Raw genomic sequence first — 26,491 nt, forward strand, 5'->3', positions numbered from 1 at the left:
CATTTATTATTCAAAGACTCAAAATGTAAATATACATCTCAACAGAGCTGACAATGAGAACTCTCACAGCTCTGGTGAGATGAGAGAAGCTTTGATTAGAAAGTCTATCTGCATAAACACTGCGATTTCAGCTGCGATTTGTTGGCCTTCTTGATTTATCACAGCATTTACCACAGCATATCCTTATAGACCCTTGGCCTCTGTAACTATGGAAACTTTACTATTCTGTCCTTTAAGCCTTCAGTGAGTTCCAACTTCTCTGATATTATATTGCTCTTTTGAAATAGAAAAACAGGGTTATAGAAAAAAAGGTATCCAAGAAATATATACTTTAAAAAGATATTGTCGACCATTTAATTTCAGAAGCATTGACTTCCAAATAGAGTTGGTCCTCTGTTTGCTGCCGTAAAAGCTTCCACTCTTCTGGGAAGCCTTTCCAGTAGAAGCTGGAGCAAAGATGTGGGAATTTGCTCCCATTCAGACACAAGAGCATCAGTGAGGTCAGATACTGATGTTGGGTGTTGGGGTTAGGTCTGGCAGTTGGCATTCCAATTCAACCCAAAGGTGTTGAATAGGGGTTCAGATCTGGGATTTGTTCAGGCCGGTCAAGTGTTTTTTTTCCTTACCAGACTCTGTAAACCATTTGTTCCCGTTCTACTTTAAAAGTTTGCCAAATAGATTGCAGTTAATAAGCCAGTTAATAAGAGAGTAGAATCTACATATTTTAATCCATCATGGAGTGTAAAGCTGGCTCACACTAGCAAACTCAGAACAACTAGATTTGGGTGGGGGATGTCTGTTAGTGTCTGTTGTTGCTGATCTTTCCCTCCTTATTCCTCTGTATCCTCTTATTGTTTAATTTGCATTATGTACAGTGTAACCCGCGCCGTGACGCGAGTGCAATCCTCTCTCGCACTCTACGACTAATGGAAATGAGCGCAAGGAGGATGCACTAATTTCAGATATGGACCAGATATCAGAAGACTAAACTCGCTCAAGAGACAGGCTCGACAACAAGGGGGGAAGGAAACGACAATAACACTGGCTGTAGTAAAAAAAAAGGTAAGATGTATTGAAAAAACAAAACAGTTAAAACATCACAATACACAAGAAAAAAAATGAATTCTCCCAATTTAAACTGAAATGTATTCTTGTAATTTATTAATTAGTTCCCCATTTTAATTACTATTGGCTATTTTAAAATTTCTTTTGACCTATTTATTAATAAATACTAATACATTTATTTATCTTTTATTTTCTAATTTAGATAATTTAGAAATTAGCTCAGTCCAAATTAGTTGATTTATTCCCTTTTTGATAATTATTCACTAAGTTGTTCAATGAATGACCCTTTGGAGTACCTCTTTTCAAATGTTCTTTGTCCTCTTTTGAAAACAAACGAAGGAAAAAAAAAAAAAGAAAAAAAAATATAATAAAATTTCTGAAAATTATAAATCACATTAAATTAAATTGACATTCAATACCAGTCTCAATATAAATTGAGATTACAATTCAGTTCAGTATTAGTGTAATGACACTGCTTCCCCGGAATTCTTTTTCACGTACTTCAGTTCTTGAACAACACAGTTCATGTGAAAATGCACAATCCTACCACTCCGATGATTTTCAGATCCTGATCCAAGGTTCAGTCCTTATATGGTTATGGCTCGCCAGTTCCTGCACCGCATTGACACCTTTTAGTGTGAGGCAGAAAAAAAAAAATATATAAAAAAACAACCAAAAGAACTTTATTTAAATTAAAAGAAAGTTTCCCGAAGAACAAAAACTCCGGTTTTAAAGAAGATTTTTTTCCTGTTGTTGAATCCGGATGAGCACTTACTCACGATTGTTTGACTCAGTAACGTTAAATCCACACTTCTATTTTCAAATATCTCTCTCTTATCTCTGAAATCCAACTTTTAGTTATGTCCTTTCTAATCTTTTTTTCTGTTTTAGGGCTTTTTAGGTGGCACAACAGAAGCAGCTTCATCAACCGTGCTCTCACCCGAGGAGCTTCTTCACAATCTCCCGCTGTCTGCAATGATGCAGCAGATACAGGGCTGAGCTTAATTATCAATATTCCAAATTAAATGTATTTCTCAACTTTATACATTTTCTTAAACTCTCTTCAGAACAACACTCTCAAACTCAACAGAAATTAATCAAATAAAATGTAATTTACATATTTATGCATACTATAACACTTTATTTTTATAACTCCTTTTTTCTAGCTTCGACTTGGACTACTAGTAACCTGGATTACACCCTCCCCTCCTGAATATATGCACGTCCCGCTGCATCTACACATTTTCGAGGCTGGGTCACAACCACAGGCACATCACCAACAGAAGCAATATGTTGCTCCTCCAAAGAAGTGCTGAATGCAGCATTCAGACCTTGTAGCAAAGATTGAATCACTACAGTAAGTGTCTAACTGGGGATCCCTAACTGGGGATATTCAAACCTTTTTGCAGGTCGTCGCTCTCTTTGCGAACACCTGGGAATAACTCCTTCCTCCAACTCAATATTTCTTGCTCGTTCATTCTGAGCATCTCCATCACCAATGGTCTCACTTGGAATTAAATTGTCACTTCCGCCCTCAGACACAAGATTGACTGTCGTTTTGGCCTCCTGGGCAGGAAACTCTTTCATAGGCTTGAAACATGGTTCCGGTTCGGGCTCTTCCTCCACCAAAACACCTAAACCAGTAAGACTTGGCTCTAACTCAACAGTAGGCATTTCTACTTCTACAGACTCAGGTAAGTTTCTCACAACAGGTTTACAATCAGGTAAGCTTTCCCTTATAGGTTCCTCTAAACTTTCATCTGAGGACTCACAAGTAGGTATGTTCTCCCTAGCAGGTTCAAGGACAGGTAAGTCAGTTGAGACATTCCGGGTTCCTAGGCAAGGTAATTGCTCAGGGCCTACCAGAACTCGAGTTTCAAAATACAGTGTATTCCCAAGTACAGGACTAAAGAACTGGCCATCCTCAGACCCAGAATACTCACAACCAGACTCTGGCTCTTGTACTTCATTACTTGAAAAGGCTCTAATTTTGGGCCTGTTAACTGTTCTTTTCTAAGAACTTTTGCTCAGATCCTTTTGTCTGCAAAAACCCGCAGGGCAACAACAGATCACAGTGTAGTGTTCTAAGGGGAACGCTCTGTCCATCTGGTTGGACAGCGTATACCAGAAGATCACCAGCTTTCTTGACAACTATCTGGACATCTTGCTCCCACTTGTCGGCAAGTTTGTATTTCCCTTGTAACCTAACATTGCGTACTAGAACCCGGTCGCCCACCTCCAATGTGGAAGCAACAACCCGTTCATCAAACCTTTTCTTGTTGCATTCTGCTAGCTTAGCAGTATTCTTTGTAGCTACATCATAACTCTCTCTCGACTGGTCTTTCAAATCTTTTACATACTGATAGGGAGATTTATCCACCGGCAAGTGGGGTTGTCATCCAAACATGAGCTCATAAGGAGTGTACCCAGTCGTGTCGTTATGCGTACAGTTATATGCATGAGCTAAGGGCTTAACGAACTCCTTCCATCTAGACCTTTTGTCAATCTCCAACGTACCCAACATCTGGAGAAGGGTCCGGTTGAAACGCTCTACTGGATTGCCTCTTGGGTGGTATGGCGTAGTGCGAATTTTGTGGATACCTGCGACACAACACAACTCCATGATCATGTGTGATTCCAAATCAGACCCTTGGTCACTATGTAGTTTTTTTCTGGGAACCCATAGTGCACTAAGAAGTTTTCCCACAGACATTTAGCAATATATTTTTGGTGTTGCTGTGGTCTGGCTCTAATGACAAAAAATCCATGCAGACCAACTCCAAAGGCCTACTAGTTTGAATGTTAACCAGAGGAGAAGCTCTGTCTGCGCACGCAGCGTTCACAAATTTAGACCTTCTTTTCCACTGTCTGTGACATTTTAGGCCAAAAGAATCTGGACCTCACCAAGTCTAGAGTCCTCTTGATGCCCAAATGCCCCATGTCATCATGAAGACTCTGCAACACTTTCCTTTAGACCAGCAGGTACCACTAGCTGATAGCAAGGAGCTCTGTGTCCCTGCCTCTTTCTATGCAACACTCCATTTCTCAGCTCAAGTCGGCTCCACTCTCTCAACCACAAAACTACATCAGGTGACTGAGCCCTCTGGGTATGAGGCTTAGTCCCATTACTCATCCACTCAATTATCACTTTGAGCTCTGGATCTTTCCACCTTGAGCCTGTGAGCACAGAAAAGACCTCCTCTAAGTTAGGCAAGGTGTACGCATCCTTAATTGTCTGGGAATTCAATTTTCGGAAGTCGATACAAAGCCGTACCAAACCGTCTTTCTTTCAGACCATTAATATGGGTGAAGAAAAGGGGGATTCCGACTCATGAATGACTCCAGCAGATATTACTTCTTGCAGATGCTTCCTAACAGCATCGATATCTTGGGGGTGAATCGGACGCGCCCTATGCTTAAAGGGTGTATCGTTATTTAGCCTAATTTGGTGCTTCACCTTATTTGTTTGACCATAGTCAAGATAATGTAAGGAGAAGACGTCAGGCATAGAATTCAATTGGTCCTTCCAGTCCGAGGACAAGGGAGAATCTCTGAAATCAAAGGTAAGGTTAGCACTGGTAGGTGCTGGTTCTTTGACTTCACCACTTGATTTCTGGGCTGGTTTTTCTATAATCCCCTGTACTGCATGGATTTAAGCCAGCACAGCTTTGGGGGGAACTGTTATGTCCGTTTGAGTCCCATTTTAATCAAGACTGACAGCTGAGAAGGGCGTTTATGGGGCAAAGTGTGTAAACAATTTGCAACCAACAGACCGCTTGGGAAAGGGACTGAAGGCGACTCAAGAGTTAACCATTTCTCTGTAAAAGGTCTCTGAAGCTGAACATAGCCATTCAGGACCACTGTGCTCCCTGCAGGCACAACTTCAGGGAGATTCCCTGTCAGCTTGAAATGACCCAAGGCTTTGCTACTCGTTTGCCTCCATATTGCCTCAAGGAGCTTAAGCACTACTTGATATCCATGGAGACTTGAGTAAGGGTTACTCACATTCTCCCTAGTATAGTAGCACATCCAGGCAGTAGCGACAGACTCTTTAGGTCAGGAACCACCAGAGCTGAAAAAACCCAACCAAGAGAACTTGATATAAATTAAACAGGAGCAGCTTCATCAACCGTGCTTTCACCCGAGGAGCTTCCTCAAAATCTCCCGCTGTCTGCAGTGACACAGCAGATACAGGGTGGAGCTTAATTATAATTGTTTCAAATGAAATGTATTTCTCAACTTTATACATTTTCTTAAACTCTCTTCAGAACAACACTCTCAAACTCAACAGATATTAATACAATAAAATGTAATTTACATATTTATGCATACTATAACACTTTCTTTTTATAACTCCTTTTTTCTAGCTTCGACTTGGACTACTAGTAACCTGGATTACAACAGAACTTTGGTATACACTAGTTGTTCTTAAATGTGCTCTATAAATAAATTTACCTTGAGCTCCTAGTCGTTGAGCCTGTCACACCTTTTCAATTATTATTATTATTTTTCAATATTACCCCAAGGATCTGCAGCATCTGCTATGTTAGACTGTTTGTTAAAACAATAGCATCCTTTTCTTTTACAAATTCATTGCTACATTATGCAAAGAGCTGGGCAATAAAAGTGTGTAATTTGGTAGAGTTAACTGTTCAAAATATATTAAAGTATATTGAACTAAAATAAAATAAAAGTAAATTTGTAAGGTATGCATATTTATACATATTGTTATATGTATGAATGTAGACTACAATTTATTTATAAAATCTAAAGCTGTATACATATAGAAAACTTATGTTTATGTTATATAATGTTATATAAGTCTAAGTACTAAATGTAAAAGGTTTTACACATTTATTGTCACACTGTGCACATATCTAAGCAGAAGACATTTTTTCTTTCTCTGTCTTGGTCTGTGATTGTAGATATGTCATACAAACATACTTGTGTACTCCAAAGAGCAATAAGCTTCTCCTTCAAATGCACAGTCCACGAGTGATCTACTGACACCGTGCTTTTTTCTGTAGAAAAAATGAAAAAATAAATCTCTACTGTCCCCTTTAATACATGAACTGTGCTCATTCGTCACTGCCTTGTGGAAATGTACCCACCCCACCCACAGCCAGTGATAACTTCAAGAAAGCCAGAAGTTTTTTCCAGTTCTTCAAGCCATTAACTCAGCAGGGAGTCCCCTCCTGCTGAGAGATGTTAATGCATGCTCTGTCTCCCTCCACCTGGTTGGTAATTATGTCAATTAAGCTAACACCCCAAAAACATGAGAAAAATCTGAAAATAAGATGCCGGTTTAACAGTGCACATAAAAATATATATATATATATATATATATATATATATATATATATATATATATAAATATAAAATAGCAGTAGGCTTCTATCTTGATGTGTACCTCCATGTCTCTTGTAGCACACACCAAACCCTGTATGGCTCAATTATGCCATAAATGTATTTCTACAGCACAGGAGAATGACACTGAGTGACTTTGAGATTAATTCAATAGAGCCACAACACATTACGCTGTAGCCACTTCCCCTGAGCCGCTGATCTCTTCAAGCCCAGAAACATTTGTAATGAAATGGTTTGTATTGATCACAGGACAATTAGTGGGACAAAGGTGCCTTGTATTGATCTGCCTCTAGTGACTAAAATATGACCAGACCAGCCATTAAATTTGCCACACCCCTCTTTCCAAAACACTGGAGCAGGACACCATACCGGCACTTTATCAAGCATATGTGGGCTGGCCTGTGAAAGTGCACAATAATTGACAGGCAGAACGTCTTCTGATTAAACAAAGGATCTGACCGCAGCCCGCAGACTTATTATCTTAGACCTTATCTTATATCTTGCTGTTTACCAAGTCTATCTGTCACAGAAACAGGTGTGATATTTCATGGCACCAATTTTAAGTGATATCTGACAGGTAATAGGGATGTTTTATGTATTAATTTAATAAAAATACAAAAAACACAGCACCTTTAATCATTGGTGCCATACAAGTAAAATGGCTCATTTATGTCCTGGTTACTGGCATGATTAATAAAAAAGGATACAAATTATTTTGGGTACAGTGTAATTTGTCATAGAGTTTAATTGGTTCAGGTAAGTCTGGTATTACCTGTCAGGTATTTTTACGCTAGGCAGTAATGTCTATACTTTCATTGGAATTAATCATAGTGAATACCCAAAAGTGTTGGAAAGTAGCAATCCAAAATTAGTGATGCTTTGCTGGTTTCAAAATGGTGGAGATTGTCTAGTAAGAATCTATTTGTTTTTTCAACATGGAGTGGTGTAGCGTAACAGCACAATACAATGTAGTGCCATCACATGCTGCTCTTGCATCAAAATTGTAACTAAATAAGTCTTCAGTTTGATGCAGTCATGTTAACTGAAATTTAAATTTAACTTTATTTTCAGTATGCTATTTGTAATTATCTGTTGAAGACAGCGGCTCCTTATTTGCTCCTAAAGTACCTTCAATGTAATTAGCAATTTTATGTTAGTAGCTTTTTTGTTGCTAACAAATTTATGCATTTAACATGAAATCAAACCCATTCAGTAAATTAGTGAGGAGCAGCACCCACCATTAGATATTTTTGCATCAATTCAAGCATGAACATATTTCTCTCTAGTGTACTGATTCTCCTAGACACAAGATCTGGTCCTGTGTGAACCTTGAAGTAATTGCCTTCACATAAATGATGGTGATCCTGATTGGTACGGTTTAGGGTTGGTGTTTGGGTTAGGGGGTAGAGTTAATCAAATATGCATTCCTGTTGACTGTATTACTTTATTTATAACAAAAAATACAATTTGGTGGACATTTCACACAGAAACTAGAGCTTGCCCATACATTCAACAACACTTCCAGCTTTGGCCACCGGGGACACTGATTCCAATTTAGTTAAGCACACACCGATTTCAGTGAGACTGATGTCTCTGCCAAACAAAAATGGGGGTTTCTAAACCAGGAAGGCCACTTTTCAACCACTTCACTTGATTTGCTAAAATTGAGTTGTCAGTTCCCAATGCCTTTCTCACCTGAACGACATTCAAGCTAAAAAATGCCCATCTGGTTTGAAAATGCCCACTGACTGGGAAACCCCCGTTTTTGTTCTGCAGAGAGATGTATTTAATTTCAGAAGCAAAAATTTCAACCTAATGTTGCCAAATTTACAGTGAGATCAGACTGATTTATGAAAAAGTTAACCTGACTGTGGATTAACCCTCCTGTTATCCGCAAATGTATTAACATAATTTATCCTTGAGGTATTTGATCCCAGCAATTTAAACCTCCAGAATATGTTTTTTTCCCAAATGTATGTGTCAGGTACTTTATGTTTCTTTGTTGACTACATAAATAACTCTTTAAATAAAACAACACCCCTCCCCCTTATACATCCATATTACCTATTGCGCAACTATGGATCAATATGCAAATCACTATAAAATCTCACTGAATTACCTAAAATTGGAAAGAAAGATATTTTTGGTGTTTTAATGGCTTTATATTATTTCTAAATACAGATTTTTTGTTATTTATAACATTTGGAAAGAAGAAAAATGTATGTTATCAAGGATATGGCAAATATTATGTACGGGGTCAATTTGTTCCCAGGAAAGCAGTTTCAAACATTTATAAGGATTTTATTTGCAAATCAGAACATCATCATCATCATCATCATCATCATCATCATCAGAACATCGGTAAGGAACTCCTAACAGTTCTTTACTAACAAAAAAACACCTATAAAAAGTAAATTTGAGCATTGTGTCAGGGATTGTTCTATTCTACTGTAAGTGCTATGTATGCTAATATGTATATGTGAGATATTAAAAAAGTTTTACTTAGTCACTAAAATTACATTGACAGAATACAAACAGCATTGACAGAATATGAAAAGAAACTTATTGTTCCTGCAGCCCTCCGGAAAGTACAGTACAGCCTTTTGTCAGAGTGTGAGTGCATGCTCCTTGCAGATATATTTCTTGCATTTCATACAGGTCTTGCTTGTCTTGGAGTCATTTCTGCTGGGACCTTCACAGACCTGGCACCTGCCACGTTTCCTGCCTGCAGTTTGAAACACTGTGGTGTGTGTCTCCATTTGGATGTCCTTCAGAAAAGTGGCAGCAGCTGTTGATGCTCTTGGAAGGCACAGTCTTCTCTCGATATGAGTTTTCACCATCACATAACCCAGCTGCTCCAGGAAAATCCTCCTTTGACTCAGTTTTCTGCTGTTCCAATCCTTGTTGATTTCACTCCATAATACAAAGGCATTGTAGGCGCTCACATCAATGATGTTGAAGAAAATGTCAAGGGGCTAACGGGCAGTCATACGTCGGCAGCTGTAGGTTGCTGTGACCTTGCTTAGATTATCAATCCTTCCCTTTTTCTCATTGTTTTCCAAGACCATTCGTGGTTTTCTTTCTTCTCTGATGTTCAAGACAGCATCTTTGTGCGTGGTGCTCATCAGCAGGATATGTTTCCCTTTCTTGGGGCAATAGGAGACAACAGTGGCTCTGCCAGTTAAGGCAAACATTGAAAATGTTACCTTCCTGTTCTTCATCGCAAGAAGCTCAGAGGGAATCTCCGGCTTGTTTTTTTCTCACTATACTCAAAATGGTAACTTTTCAGCAGTTCCTCACCCAGGGCATACGATGTGAAAAAATTGTGTAATGTTATGATCATTCAGTCTTTCAGTCATGTCTAGTACAACCCTCTTGCCCTAATTTTTTCAGATGCTTACCCAGGGGATTTACCAGTGTACATTTGCATATTCCAGGCATAGCTAGACGGTGCATCACATGCTGCCCATAGTTTGATACCGTATTTAACTGGTTTACTTGGTGTGTATTGTCTGAAGGGACAGTGCCCACGAAATGCAACCACACATTCATCCACAGTGACGTTGTGGCCTGGATTGTAAAGAAAGGGTAATCGCTGGACCCACTAGCCCATACATCCCCTATTGCTGCAAATTTGTCACGGTCTCGTCGGCCCTGCCTTGTTTCTCTGTCACCAAAGTGTATGAAATTGGAGAAAAAATGGAATGTATTTCGAGACATGATAGCTTCCAGTTTCAGCATTCCAAAGGCTTGCTGTTGCTTCTCCTTTTGACCTGTACACTCCTGCTAAAATGAGCAACCAAATGTAGGCTTGCAAGTATGTCAAGTTCAAGTCTTTCCACGTGTCCCCATACATGCGCCTTCCCTCTAAGTTTGTCATCTCAAGTATATCCTTTTCGATTGATGGTCTTACGAAGAGCTCAAATGCTGATTGTATGTCTTGGACATGGCTGACAGTGTATCTGGTGGGGCCTGGAACCATTTTGATGACAATAGCAGCGCTAAGTCGAACATGTCTTTCAAGTGGGGAGAGGGACCATAATAACTTTCCATTTTTGGAAGATAATGTGTCTGCTGGTGGTTTAGAGACAACAGGAGGTTCAACACAAGAGTCTCATCAGAGGAGGATGTCTCATAATCAGGGTCCTAATCAACATTATCATCTGTCTCAGACACATTCTCCTGTATGCCACATTCAGTGTCAAAGAACTGTGACAAAACCTCATTGACAGAAATACCTTTGCTTAAAGGTCATTTTAAATTGAGAGAGAGGCATAAAGTGAGAGCCCACAGAGCACCAAGAGAAATGGTTTAGAAGGTAGATTTTTTTATATATGTTTGCTCCTCCCCTATGTTGGGTGAACTATCAATGTCCTCATGAGAGTTATGTTTTCCCCTCCCTCATGGTGCGGGAAATATTAACGTTCTCGTGGGTATTAAAGTTTCCCCTCCCCCATGTCGTATGAACTATCAGTGGTTCTCGCAATACTACAGGTATGGTTATGTTAGGTTAGGGCCCTTGTAAAGCTATTGATGGAAAGGAAGAGGTGAGAACCGGCTTGACAATATAAATAATAGTTTAATGAAAAACTAAACAAAAAGACAAACACACAAAGGAGTTGGGCAGCAGCCCGAAAATCTCACTCTCTGTCCCACTGTAGTCTCCAGACGGCCTTTATCCCTCTCTGAGGCATGATTAGCCTGATTAGGGGCCGGGTGTGTAGCATCACGACCCGGCCCTGCCCTCCGCCCTGTCACAGCCCTAAAGCAGAGGGAAGTTTCAAATTGACCCCAAAGATAATAGGAGGGTACTTTACATCAAGCCATCGTTTACTCACACTTATGCCATCCTAGATGTGTATGACTATCTTTCTTCTGCTGAACACAAGCAAAGATTTTAAGAACAATATTTCAGAAGAATCTGTGCCAAAACTTTTAAGCTCCAAAAGGACATAAAGGCAGCATAAAAGTAATCCTTACAACTCCAGTGGATAAATCCATATCTTCAGAAGTGATATGATAGCTGTGGGTGAGATACAGATCAATATTTAAGTCCTTTTTACCAAGAAAACTCCACTTTTACTTATAACTTATATAAGTAAAAGTTATTAATATTTAATAACTTAAATATTGATCTGTTTCACACTAAGACCTATCTATCGCTTCTGAAGATATAGAATTTTCATTTTTGGGTGAACTATCCCTTTAATAAGCAAAACTTTATTTAGCAGGATTTTAACCAGTTAACCCAGTAAACTTTTTATGTAGTTTTTAAACTAATTTTAGTTAACTTTTGTCTCCCAGTTGTCCAGACCATAGAGAACATCTGTTGTATTATATTTATATACAGAAATAAATGTTGTATTTCTATTAACTGCTGTTTTGATATAATTTAATGTTGATGTGTAAAAAAAGGTATTTAATTGTAAAAACTAAAATTACTTTAGATGTATGTTAATGTTGTTCTCATAAATACACATGCATGCAAATTTAGATTTTGGTAAACTGTACCTACATCAGCTAGGCTAGTAATTATAGTAATTTAACAGTGGAAGGCTGCAAACATCAACCATGTTGAGTATTCTTAGAGGGGATGCTATGAGCTACATCTCTGCTCTCAGCTCTACAAGTAGATAGCATTTGCCAAATAACATGACTTCAAAACATACCATCTACCAAGAGTTAGACACAGTACTGTTTCTGATTGTACTGTTGTTTTTACAGAATGTTAAAACATTTCTATAGGGTATTCTGTTCTGAAAGTCTTAATCAATATAAAGAACAGATATTTTCCCATGTAATGCAGAGGCCAACAGTGAGTGTTGTTGCTATCTGGATTTTGTACTTAAGCTGGGGAATGTTTGAAGAATGTTCAAGTAAGCCTATGGGCATGTTAGCTAGAGCAAACTGATATCAACTGTCTTCTGACAAAACATTCTTTAATATCAGTGGTCTTCAATGCCTCAAGTGCTTGAGCAATTGTATGCTTAATGTTCCACTGGAGAAAAGGATCAGATTCTCATAATGCACTTTACTTCAATTACCAGACATCAAGACACCGTAATGCATATTTTACCCACCAACGTTTTAAACATAATTTATGTAGCGTACAATGGGGCTAAAGTTATAGGGGACAATTTGTCAACTTATGCAAATCATTTTGAGAAAACAAGATGTTTTTTTAAGGAACAAATTAAGATAATGCTTACTCAAAATAACCAATTCAGAAAAGGGAGCACCATTTCTTGTTAATTTAAATGACATTTGACATTTCATTACATCTTAATCATTGGATCTGTCACTGTGAGCCCACTTTGAAATTTTTTCAGAACAAATCTATTCACCCATCTTTAGAAAAACAATGTGTTTAAAAGAGGCTTTAAGCCCATGCAACATGGGGCTTTTTTTTTTTTTTTTTAACCCAAATGCTATCCTTTCACTATTGAAATTCTTTTGATATAATATCCTTGAACAAAATTGAAAATGAAAAATAAGTATTTTGTCTCAAAATAAATGTGATCATTATAGGATATTCATTAACTACATAAATTTACATCATTTCAAACAATATTAAACATTAGATCAAACTGACTCAAACTCTACCTTTAGCCATTACAGTTAATGATTTCATGGAAGAGGTAAAATTTGCTGTTAGTGACAAATGATTAGGAAAGTAGTGTGCTTGTTTTTGACTCTATTTCGCGTTTTGGGAGACTTTTGCCCTGTTGTACCCTCTATTTACAGTTTCTGAATGACCAGTAATGAAATCAATAATTGGCAATTATGGGTCTGTTGGGATTCAACCCATACTGTATTGTTACGTTAAATATGATCCCTAACCATGCAAGACAACACTTGAGAAGTGGATTGAAATCTATGTTTAGGCAGGCAGTGTCATATCGTACTCAAATCTGATCAAACCACACCAAAACAAGGTTTGAAATCAAGTTAAAATCAGATTTTAATAGTTAATCTCATCTCAATCTGAACATTCAGATTCCATTTCAAGTCGTTTTCTTTTTTTTTTTTTTTCATTTGGGACACAGCATGTTTGCAATGTCATACAAAGTGTGACATTTTGTCTGGAACAGCGTGTCTCATGCTTCTTCACCTTTTCCTTATATATCTATGTGAAATTCACTATGCAATGAATAGTTTTTGAAAACCAATAGAAAACCAAATCAGATTTGTGTGCACTGTGCAAAGTGAACAAAGTCAAACAGTCCATAATCTCTCTACTATTCTGGGAATTTCATGTTTATACAGACGAAATTACACCTAACCAGTGATCCTCAGAAGTGTCAGAAGAGTGCCCTGAACATCCAGTGCAGAGAAACACTTGGCCGATGGACAGCTTGAGAGAAGAGATTCCATTGGCAAAAGGTTTTTTGCTACTGTTAAAAAGGGCAAACAGAGGAAATACAAAAATAAAAGGCATTTATTCAGAATAATGTCAAAAAGCACATTTTGTTATCTCTATTATTCTTATGTTCAGCAAGCAGAGAGTTGTGGTATACAAAGACGAAATATGATTTTAGAAGGTTGGAGAGAGGAAAATAAAACGTTTGAAACCTTTTATGTATGAACGACTTTAGAGAACAGATGTTTTCGTGTCCTTTGAGTTTCAATGAGTTCTGAATTCATAGTTTTACAGTGTTTATAATAAATGCAATTCATTATATATGTTTAAGCCAATCATATAGATTTAATGTAATTAACACATTTACATAATTTCAAGTTTTACTCTGGGTTCTGGGTAATTTCTAAAGACTGGTTGGAAACAATGTGACCTCATACACAAATAGATCCATAAATTAGTAAAACACACATTAATGTTACACTGTAATGTTACTCAATAACCATAACTTATATAGTATTCCATACTTGTTGAGCTTTGTTGATAATGAAATGTAGCCATACAAAGACTACATATGACTTGACTTTCAGTAGTTCCATCCTAATTGCAGTTGATCTGGATTATATATAAGTCTCACTATGGGATTGTGTGAGTATTTTGTATTTGTATGTCTTTCTAATGCAAAAGAAAAATTCCTGTGGACAATAAACTCTGAAAAACATGAATTTAGACGTGATGTAGAACCTTAAGACCAAATTATTGAATGAACTGCATACTTCTATGGTGTCTACCCTGTCAGGGTTCTTATTAGCAGTACCAATACCAATTTAACTGCAACACAGTAGAGAAAAAAAAGATTTAATTATAGGAAGTGCTTTTGTTCATGCTTATAGGTTATTTACAGTAAGTGCTCGTGGAAGACAAAAACAGTTGGATTTCTTCAGGTTGAAGAAAAATATTTCTGTATAGCAATTCCAGGTGATTCTATTGGAAGGTTCATAATAACATTACTTGGGCTATGCACACTGCTTTTTCCTCAGGATAACTGCAGCTTCTCAAATGTTTTGTTATGGAGCAACACAACCACTGCTAGCCTGTAGCACATTTACCTGGTTGCTCTTTGTACAGAACTATCTTACTCTGCAAGAATTGTTCCATGAATGCTGTTGACTATAGTGTTGGGGTGGTACAAACCTAAAAAAATATTACCTTCTAATCATAATTAGTTACAAAGTGTGCATGTAATGGAATACAAATTAAAAACGTCCTTGCTGAGTTTTGTAAAGTGCAAGAAATGTGGAGTTGAATTTCTGATGTATTAGCAATGGCTGAGAAACACATAATGATAGTCAGATTAATTTTAAAAGACTCTGCAAACAATATAAATAGAATTCATGGCCAAAATTATGTGGACATGCCCTTTATTAACAGGTTGGGCTAATCTTCTTAGACAAAACATTGTAATATTAATGACAAATGTCTTTGGCACAGAAAAGAATGCTGAATGCCAAATTAAAAAATAAATGCATTGCATTAACAGTGCTTGCATTTGTTGGGGATGCAATTTAATTTGGTTGTATATTTAAGCAGTCAATCATTCAATTGATCATTTCATCATTAAAAATTCAATAATAAATATTCATCTTCCAAATTTTATTTCCAAAAATGTTGTTGTTCTTCGGTCCATTATATTTTGTTTAGCAAATTCTCCTCTAAAATTACCACCTTGTGGAAAAGCCTAGTAGCAATGAGTGAAGATTGTGCACCTGTACTCTACTGCTTGTCCGGTAATGACAAGATGTAGAAGGTTGAATTTCCAACCAAATGTTAACCATTGAAATTTGAGGCGAATTTGCAAAATGCATATAATAGATCAAATAATACCAGTTGAACATAAATTATTTATTATCAAATTTTTAATGATGAAATTTTGAGCCAAAAATGTATAATTAAAAATTCAAATAAAAATGTCACAGCTTAAATAAACAACAATGTGAAATTGTATCCCCAAAAATGCAAGCAATGTTTTGCAATATGTTTTATTTTTTAATTAGAAAAATTCAGCATGCTTTCTTGTTTCAGTGACATTTGTCATTAATCTACTTCCACAGGAGTGTAACACACAGCTCAGTAACTTTTTTTTAGAAATGAATACTCATCAAGTACATATTGTATGAATCTGGTGTTTGGGTGACCACATACCTTTGGCCGTGTAGTATGTAAATCAGTCCTGAATAAGGAAGTAACACCAACACTGTAACCATTTTTTATGATTTAAAATGTATGTTTATTTGGCTTTTACAGTGGCATTCAGGGCAACAGAGAAGGGTAAAGGTCTGGACAAATTTATAGTCCCTCAGCAGTTCCTAAATCGACTTTAGAGAAATTACCAGTTTATTTGCTGTCATAATTAAATGAGAGGCATGGGGACTTGCATCTGATCTGCATTATAATCACCTTTATTTTAATTAGCCAAGAATTTCTTTGCATATTCTAAAACGTTATGTAAAAGGTAATGCTTTAATGAGTGTCCAGCTATTCCAGTGGTGCTAAATCCTGCTGCTGGAGATCTACCATCCTGCAGAGTTTAATTTAAACTCTAATCAAAAACACTGAAGCTGCTAATCAAAGTCTGTGGGCTCGCTTGAAAATTACAGAGAGATGTGTTGAGCAAGGAGTGGAACTACACTCTGCAGGAAGGTACATTTTCATGAGTGTGACTGAGAACACCTGTACTGCATATCTGTAAACCTTTTCATGCTGGTGTCCTCGCAGGTCCAGGAACAGAGTGGGAAGGATCCGGCACAATTTAGATGTGTCGCAACGCGGGCAACTGGCCAGGATGCAGGAACAAGATTACCCTCACACACCATGGCCCAGAGAAGTCAGGCCTCTCTAAAGAAGCCACTGTCCCTTGCGCCCCAGACCAAGGAGGGGAGCATGTTGTGGCAGCCGGACCCCACACTTACTGTTGTCCCATTTACCAGGATGCAAAACAAGGATTGTTTTGGACACTTTCCCCTATGAACATGAGCCTTTTCTGTTTTTATAATTTAAAATAAATGCCTCACTAAGGCCTGATGCCACACCCACTTGTCTGTCTCTTGCTCACCCCGCCACAACATTAACACCACATAAGTCACATGATATAGAGAGTAATCACTCAAAAAAACAGATCATACAATAAATAAACCTATAGAAATATAGATCTTGGATACATGCATTAAAAACATGACGAGAAAAATAGAATAACAGGACAGCCGGACAGAAAGAAAGTAACAGTCAAAGCAGATTAAAGGCTTTGTTTACATTTGAATTTTTGGTTTGTTGGCCCTTTTAACATTCTATTTATGTTAGTCTATGGGATTTTTGATTGATTGCATGTAAAAAATGGCTGATTGGCTGGTTTGATGGAACTTCCATGAGACGCACAAGGGACATTTTATAAGTCTGCTTGGAAGCCGAGTTGTGTTCACACGGTTCTGCGTTGATAGAATGAGCACTTTTGAGGCAAAATAATCACAGAATTTGCCAGGTTTCATTTGAGGTACATAGTAGAAAGTGAAGCAGATATCCAGGAGCTTAGCTGCATTTTCTGCTTTGTTTACTTTGTTATGCCTGTGAAATTCTTTATAATGAGGTTTTCTTTACTGAACTTAAACTCTCTTCACATTTTATGCTATTCTCCAATGTGTTTTCTGTGCAATTGCTGATGGAAACTCACAGGCCTTTGAATAAATATTTTTTTCCCCCCATGTCTGTCTTTAAATGTGGTATACATATTCTAGAACCCCACCACTAAACACCCCATCATGACAAAACCAACTGTGAAAGGTCTCTTAACATGCCAGTTAGATGGCTTTTCCTGTCTAAATGGGCGGTTCTTGGCTAATTGAAGCTGCTATAGAGCCCAGACTTATGCCGCAGTCATAGGTCTGGCTATGTGAGACTGTAGGTGTGTTCGACTTGAACTGCATCCCGATTTACCAATCGGTGAGATTTGCCGGTTGCAGTCGGGGGAGTAGTTGAAAATAGAGCCGTCAAGCCAGACACTTCCCATCGTGTGCTGAACCTACATCAGTCATGGAAGATCACACAATCTTTGCATACAAAGTGGAATTCAGATAGACAGATGGTTGAATTTGACATAAAATAATTAGAAGCATTGTTCTTTTGAAAGTGTTATCTGCTGCTTAATACAGTGCCTACTGTGTGTACAAAAAGAAAGTCAAATAAAAGCCCCCCAATGTTCATGCCAAATCTACGCCCTTGGAAACTTGTGTCAGCATTGTCACGTAATGAGTCTGGCCAATCACGAATAAGCTGTGTGGTCATTAAGAGCTCGTACAGCTGCTTTGGAGAAACTGACACGGATGAGCCAGGCGGCTTCTCTCGATTCGCTCTTGTGGTATTTCTATGGCAAATGGTCCTGGTGACTCGGTGGTGGCTCCGTCTCAAGTTGGACAAAAGTTTGAACTGACATGCATTGCTTCAAGTACGGTGCTGATCGGTCTGTGCAGCACTGCATTAAGACGAACACACCTTACAGCAACCTGATTCAGAACAATCTCATGGTCTGTGCCAAGCTTGAAAGCTGTAGGAGTTACAGTCAGAAATTTGTTTTGGTTTAGGGATTTTGAAAAAAAATCACAAGACAACATAATAAAGCATTTTCAAATATTTAACCCATCTTCAGGCACAAACATATTCAAACAAGTGTAAAGGTCAAAGCCTCAATTTCATTCCCTTTATATTACACTACTTTATACACCCATATTAAGGGTTGGGAAGAAGGAATACATGAAACAGCATTATGTATTTAAAATACAAAATATCAGTAGTTAAATTTACATTTACATTCATACTTAAATAAAATTACATTCAAAAACTGTCTAGAATACTACTGAAGGTATTACTTAGAATGTATTACTTATTACTTCTACTGGCACTTATTTCATTTTATATTTATTCAGTTTGAAAAAATTATCCAGTGATGTTTAAAAATGCAATCAATTTTATGAATGAACAACCTGATTCACAAGGTACGAACATGGAGGTGTATACAGAAAGCCACGAGCGCAATGTGTTAATGTCATGGACTTACAGAAACCATTTTACATTCATAGCTGCAGTGCAATTCAAGTTGTATTTGACAGAAAAAGACTACCTGCTTGAAAACATTCAAACAGGAAAAAATCATACTTGAGGCATCTTCATCAATATGGACTAGTTGACCCAAAAAGGATACTTTTGTCAACAATTACTCACCATTACAAACCTGATTGAGTTTATTTCTTGTTCCGTGGAACACAGAAGGTGATTTATTTATTTATTCTTTATTTTTAAGAATGCTGGTCATATATTTCCAAAAGCAATTACATGGACAGTATCAGAAAGGAAGCAAAAGCATCATAAAATGTATCCATGTGTTATATAAGTCCTCTGAAGACCTAGAATTGTTTGAGGAATAGATCTAAATTTATTTCATTATTTACTGCTCTATTTGACGCTTTCTTAAGAAAAGTATATAATGTCAGATTTTGTGAATGAATACGTTTTTTGCAATGGTTTTCAATTAATCGTTAGCAAAAGCAGTCTGAATGATTAATTAATGACTCGATGCAGTTGCAGTGGCTACAATAAAAGACCATCATACATTTGGATCTGTTCCTGTGAGCAGACTCTTGGGACCTCTGAGATACGTTTTTTTTAAAAGGAGTAAAGTACATTTATTGAAATAAATAAGCAGTTTTCATCTTCTTTTTTTCATTTCATCTTTATTCATATCATATAAGAAATTCATTTTATGTGGAGTTGTGAATGAGTGAACAAGCACAGGAAGAGCCTGAATATGGATCTTAGGCTTACAAGCATCCATAGACATTTAGCAGAAAGGTCATGTAGTATGACCACATAGATGTACATATGCACTACCATAAAACAACTGTCATCACTATATCTGGCAAAATGACGATGTCCAACTCCTAGCCTTTCTATAGAGAACTCACTAGCATTGGGGGTCTCAACTGTCATCCGACAACAATCAAAACAGCTATGCGGTGCTCTTGAACAGTAGATGGCAGTAATCACATTTGACACTAGTACTCACTAGCAGTAATGAAAGAGTCATTTACCATAAGGAGGAAGATAAATCAGAGAATGGCATGGTAAGAGTAAATAATTGCAATTTCATTAATGGATGCCGCTCTAGACTAATGTTTTTAATATCTTATGCCATTTTGACTCTCTGTCACTCCTGCTGAATATACAGAAGCGTCCATATCTTCTATGCTCAGGTTACTTTCACATGACAAGAGTAGTTTATTGGTGGCTGTCCTCTCTATTCAACAGTCTCTAACAAACCACTGAATCATAGATTGTTTTATCAACACTGTTGACATCATGTAATAGATTCCTTGCCTCGCCAGGTCACTAAGAATGGATTACCTTGGGACTTAAAAGATAATGTATACGTTTTGCACAATTCCTTTAAATGAATAATCATTCAGCCATTGTTGAATCTTAAAAGACATTTTCAGTTTAAACTCGGATGTACTGATCCTACATTAGTTGACCTGGTATGAAACTGAGGTTTTAATTAATTAAACTCTTTCAAAGCCCATCTGTGATACAATGTAAGTTAAGTTAGTGTGACACTCTTTTCCACCCGTTTTCTCTCTGGCTATTTTCCTTTGTCACAGTGCATCTGTGACTGCAGACTGTAATTGGATTATTGGCATTGGCAGGACTGCATGTGAAACAATGAGAAAAGTGAATTGATCACAGTCTGCCTGTGCTTTCAGTCTGCATGACATTGGCTAATTTAAAACTCCTCTCTAAAACGCAGCTGTTGAGATTATGCATGTTTCCCAGAACTGCCACAGGATTCATAGATTATTTACTGGTAGCTGTCTGATTTGTAAACACTGATCATGTTTAAAGGTTAAAGTGTGTATTATTTAACAAATTGTGATATATTTTATTTAATATTTTATTGTTGATCAAAGAAATGGGATCAACTCTCTACCACTTGAGGGTGTGTTGATCCACAAAATGTTGTAACAGTCTCAAAAGCAAGATGATCTGCACTACTTTTTCTCAGTTTCTTTATATTTTATTTATATCTCATGGTAATGGAGAACAGAGACTTTTTGGCCTCGCGGCCTACTTCAGCGTGTCATTCTACTGTTGAAAAAACTATCTGTGAACTTAACGTTGTGTTCTGCAGTGAGGTTATGCTAGATATGTAAGCATTTGTGTCCAGTTGCCCCACTTCTGACTAGTAATAGCAATAGCAAATTATTGTTCACTGCTGTCATGTAATTTAAATGCTATTGGCTATTAAAAAAAGGACAAGCCCTTTGACATGTCCTGCCCCAAACTTCTATTTTAATAGGAAATACTGTAAGTCATCAAATTTGTGGAGAAAAACCAAACCAAAACAAGAATAAAACAAAAAAAAAAATTGTAATAATAAAACAAACTTTTCAAGCAATTTAATAGGGGCTTTAAAGGGATAGTTCACCCCATCCCCCACAACCAACCAAAAGGTCTCATCATTTACTCAGCTTCATTCCATCCCTGATGTGTGTGACTTTCTTTCTTCTACAGAAGACAAGCAAATATTTTTAGAACAATATCTCAGCTCAGTAGGTCCATACAATGTAAGTGGATGATGATCGGCACTTTAAAGCTCCACAAAGCACAGACAACTATAGTAAATGTAATTACTTTTACTATAGCAAAGACTCCAGTCACTAAATTAATGTCTTCTAAAGTGATACGAAAGCTTTGGGTGAGAAATTCATCAGTATTCAAGTCCTTTTAACTATAATTGTTTACTTCCGGTCACTATACAAAGCACCCAGGAGGGGACTTGGTTCATGCTGCCTCTCACATGACATAAGCACTGTGGCATGTTCAAATGAAAGCAAAACCAATGAAGCTTGTGAACAGCGTTCACTTGTAAACAAATCGAGCTGCACTTCCGGTTGTATTGCGTCAGTTCTCTTGAGAACATCAACACACTTACATCACGCGAGAGGCGGTGTGAACTAAGTACCCTTTTGGAAGTGCAACGGAGAGTGAACAGAAGTAAACAATTATAGTGAAAAGGACTTAAATATTGATCTGTTTTTCACCCAGAGTGATCATTTCACTTTAGAAGAAATTAATTAAACCACTCGAGTCGTATGGATTGCTTTTACCATGATTGTCTATGCTTGTCTATCACCATCCACTTGCATTGTATGGACCTAAAAAGCTGAGATATACTTCTAAAAATCTTTGTTTGTGTTCTGCTCAAAAAAACAAGTCTTAGAAATCTGGGATGGCATGAGGGTGAGTAAATGATGAGAGAATTTTTATTTTTGTGGGACTATGCCTATAATATGAAAATCTCCAAAGATGCATGAGGTTATGTCATTCTGCTTTGACTGCACCATCGTGCTTCCTTACAGTTTCACTCACTTTTATACTATCATAAACATACTGACCCTGAGCACACTGAAGTATAAATGCTGCATAACAAGGTGAAAGAATGTGAGAAAAAAACAAATTTTTAAAAGCAGTATCAGGTATGCTAGGTCCAAGAATCTGCTCTTGACCTAATGCTGCTATTTAGATTATGATGGAGTGCAGAATTAGGTCAGAGAAAAAAGCTTAAATACCTTCTATCCAGAGGCATCTCAGGCTCACTATTTCTGGTGGGGCACAAACAATTATTGCGTTAACCGAAAATTCTCTGTCTCGTCATTTACCGATTTTTGAAACATTGACAGATAATTCCAAATGCTGTCTGTCATTTTGATAGGTAAAAAAAAAAAAAGATTATTGTACTGAAGTGCTTTAGTTTTGACTTTACTCTCTCTCTCTCTCTCTCTCTCTCTCTTTCACACACATACACATGCTCCTGCGGTGTCTGTGTGTCCTGTTTATTTCCTGGTATTAAGATGCGTTAAGATGCGTATTAAAAGGCAACATCACCATTTACACCTGGTAAAGTCTCTTTTGACCAATTTTTGAGGAGAGAGTCTCTGATTTCATGACTGCAAACATAAATCATTGCATCAGTGTGTTAATGCATGATAATAAAGCGCAAAAAAGTATAACAAAAAGAAAGCAAAACAAAAGCAGTACATAGTCATCAGTCAATTATACTTCCATTTAATATAAGCACAAACATTACATTTAGAGCAGAATTTTCTGTTATTTTAGACTTTTAGACGTGTGTGCTTCTCATTTGTGACACTTTATGCTGATATCAGGCACACTGAAAAAAGTTCTGTGGACTTGTGCATGTATGCACAGTATGTGCTTTAAACGGCAAAGTAATATAAAAAAATTGATAGGTAGATTTTTCACCCTAAAACGTCTTAGTATCACCAGGCTCAAGCATGGTGAATCCAAAAATATATCATACATGCCTGTCCAATGTAATGAATATGCCATTATAATGGATGCGATGCCCCTGAATCTAGCCATAGTTAAAATTAAAATAAGTATGACGCACAAAAATGGATTATGACAGACATTTTACAACTCAGTCCATCAGACTAATGGATAAAGATTTTTTTCTAGTGCAACCTCTGAATATGATACCACCACAGATACCCCTAATAATTTAATCTAAAACATGCACATCCATGTCAAAAAGCTCAAGTGACCTTATATACAATATAGTGATAAGATATAGGAAAATCATCAAAGGATGTGCACATTATATCAATAAATCGTTTGAACATCATTACAAAACGAATCAAAACAAAAGACTCTTTCTTAATTATTGCAATCTAATACAAACCAATACATCAACAACATCTCAAAGCAATTGCATACACTTAATTGAAATCCAACTAGCGAAACAGTATAATACAATTATATTTTAAAAATGACCAAGGACGTTCACTATGCAGGTCTGAACTCCAATCCATTTCTATGTATGAAAATCTAGAAAACCTGCATCTTGTACATATGACAAGTAGCTGATGCATAGCCTGCAAAACAAAAGACTCACTTGAGGATGATTTTTATTTGCAGTTGTTTATGAAAACGACAAAGACTACTGGTTCAGTATATCAGAAAAGTATCCTTTTGAAATCTAGTTGCAGTAACAGTTGTTCTCTTGTAACATTGCAGTTATTTGTTTGTTTCAACTGAAACTCATTAATAGTAAGTCACCCTGTGGAGGCTAGGCTGAAAAAATGTTCCTCATTTTCAAGAATATTGGCAGTCTGAAGAGCTTTGTAATATGTTAGGCGTGTGGGAGTGATTCTGTCCTAGATGCTTATGCATGATTACAGTACTGTAATTGGATTTGCACAGTGCTCTTGCTAACCTATGACAATGTTAGAGTAGCCTAAGGCATCTTTTTCATTAAAGAAACACAGCACTTTTGTTTTAACAACATTGCATATGGAACATGTTTTTTTTTTTTTTCTAGCGTCTAAACGTGCAATTGTCCCATAGAGACAAATGTGAAATTCACCAGTGGTGCTTTGAACTCATTAGAGTTTTAATGTTCTGTCAATACAAATTATAATTATTAGATTAAAGTCTTTTCATTTCATATGGTTTACAGTAAATTCAGTAAATAAGTGCTTGACTAAACTCTGCAGTTTCATTGAGAAGTGCATAGAATTAGAATGAGATGGTCAGACCACTGTACCATGGCAATTTGGTTGGTGGATCAAAGATGGCTGCTACAGAATTGCTATGATACCAGATATATCTCTATGGTGACTGTGCAAGCACCCACTGTGCCACTGTAAATCTTACAATCATGTGTAGAGTTGGCTTGGGACAATGCTGCTTACAGCAAACCAGTTGGAATAAAGATGTATTTTGCCTTAATTTTAGCTATGTTTGAAATCAGAATCACAATGTTTGAAAGACATGCAGAATACCAACATTCTATACACAGGCTTATTGAAAACATTGTATTTACATTGTTTACTGTTTTTAAGTATTAACTGAAAGTTAAAACAGTCCATGTTAAATGTTTCAAACTGTTTTTTGCTGCATTGTCATATGACCTCATTATTTTAAATGTTAGATTCAGCAAGTGTCATTCAGCTATCTTGAAATTAAGAGTTATTTTTCATTTTTAATCAAATTTTGTGTAAGAATGAGAAGTATGGTACAGAAAAAAAGCTAGATTCAATCCTGGATAGTTGTTCCATGTGTTTGAAAAACTTTAAATTACTCAATCTCAACAAAAGTATTTTGTGTAGAAGGAACCTAGTTGAACTGGGTAAACCCAACAAAATAAGACAAGTCAATGGGCCTCATTCATGAAGCTTTCATAAATATATGAGTAAATTCAGATTAATTTGCATATAAAATGAACCTATCTGAAAACTTTCCATCGGATTTACACTTCACACTCACCAGATTTCTAAGTACAACTTGTGTATGTTAGTGAATTCCAAACATTTGTAAATAGAGTGTGCGTGTACGTTCATTCACAATTATCATAATTCTTCAGACTCAAAAGTAAATGAGAAAAGCAAGCTTTTACCACATACGCGGACAGTAATAAAATTTTTAAAAATATAGATTTTTTATAGAAATCATTATTTTATATAAGGATAATTTCACTCATTTATCTTAATACTATTTTTCATTACTTCTTTAATTTTACTTCTATCAAAATGTAGTCATGTTCGGATGTGCATGATTTACATATGGTCGGGAGCAGGTGTACATTTTGTTTGTACCGACTAACGTTTTGAAAATACAAAAAATTTACATCAGAGCGGCTTTACGATCTATTTAAACAAACATTTGTTCTGCTCGTGTTTCATGAATGAGGCCAGTGTAGCTCAAATAAATACATTTTATTTCTTTATGTACAAAGTAGTGAAAGTTAATGTTAGCATGCTAAATACACGATGGCTAGCACAGCATTACTTCAATGATCCAAGCAATTAATTTAATGTATGACATCTACCTTTCCTTCATCGTTAGCTCAAACTCAACTGTTCACCATAACAGTAACCTCAAAACTCCAGCATAACAGAAACTCATCTAGTATGTTCCTTCATATTCATCTTGTACAACACATAAAATAACACTTATTTTTTTTTGGTCATCCCTGAGCCCTTCCTCCTCTCCCTGTCGTGTCCCGTGCAAAGCATGCTGGAAAATGGAAATCCCCTGCCCAGTTTCATCAATGCAACATTAACATGCAACATGATAGAGTCCCAACACAAATGGATTAAATAAACTTCTATTTCACAAATTGAAATGGATAGAACACATTGAGTGATGTTGTGACAAAATGTTCTAGAATTGTGTTGCTTTAATTCATTTTGTTTAAGTAAACTGAACAAGCAGCAAAAAAAAAAAAATACATAAAAAATAAATTTGAGTGTAGTATGTTGTGGCATGGTGGCGTGGTCATGTGTCAGTCTGTGGGAGAGGAAGAGCGGTAAGGCTCGTCACCTGGCTCATAATTATTTATAACACCTGCCTCTCATTATAGAGATGGCGGAGGGAGACTTGAAAGGCATACCGAAGCATCAGAAGGGGAGAGTGTTCGTCAAGCACGAGAGCCCAAACCGAGAGAGATAGAGCGTGTTTGTTTATGAGTGCTTTCATTTATAAGAAATATTATACCTTTGTTTTAGACGGTTACCATGGATTGTGTGTGTGGTTATGAAGGACAATAAAAGGACTGACCTTGAACCGGCTTCGTTGTCT

This window comes from Xyrauchen texanus, chromosome 9, assembly GCF_025860055.1.
Source record: "Xyrauchen texanus isolate HMW12.3.18 chromosome 9, RBS_HiC_50CHRs, whole genome shotgun sequence".
Classification (NCBI taxonomy): domain Eukaryota; kingdom Metazoa; phylum Chordata; class Actinopteri; order Cypriniformes; family Catostomidae; genus Xyrauchen; species Xyrauchen texanus.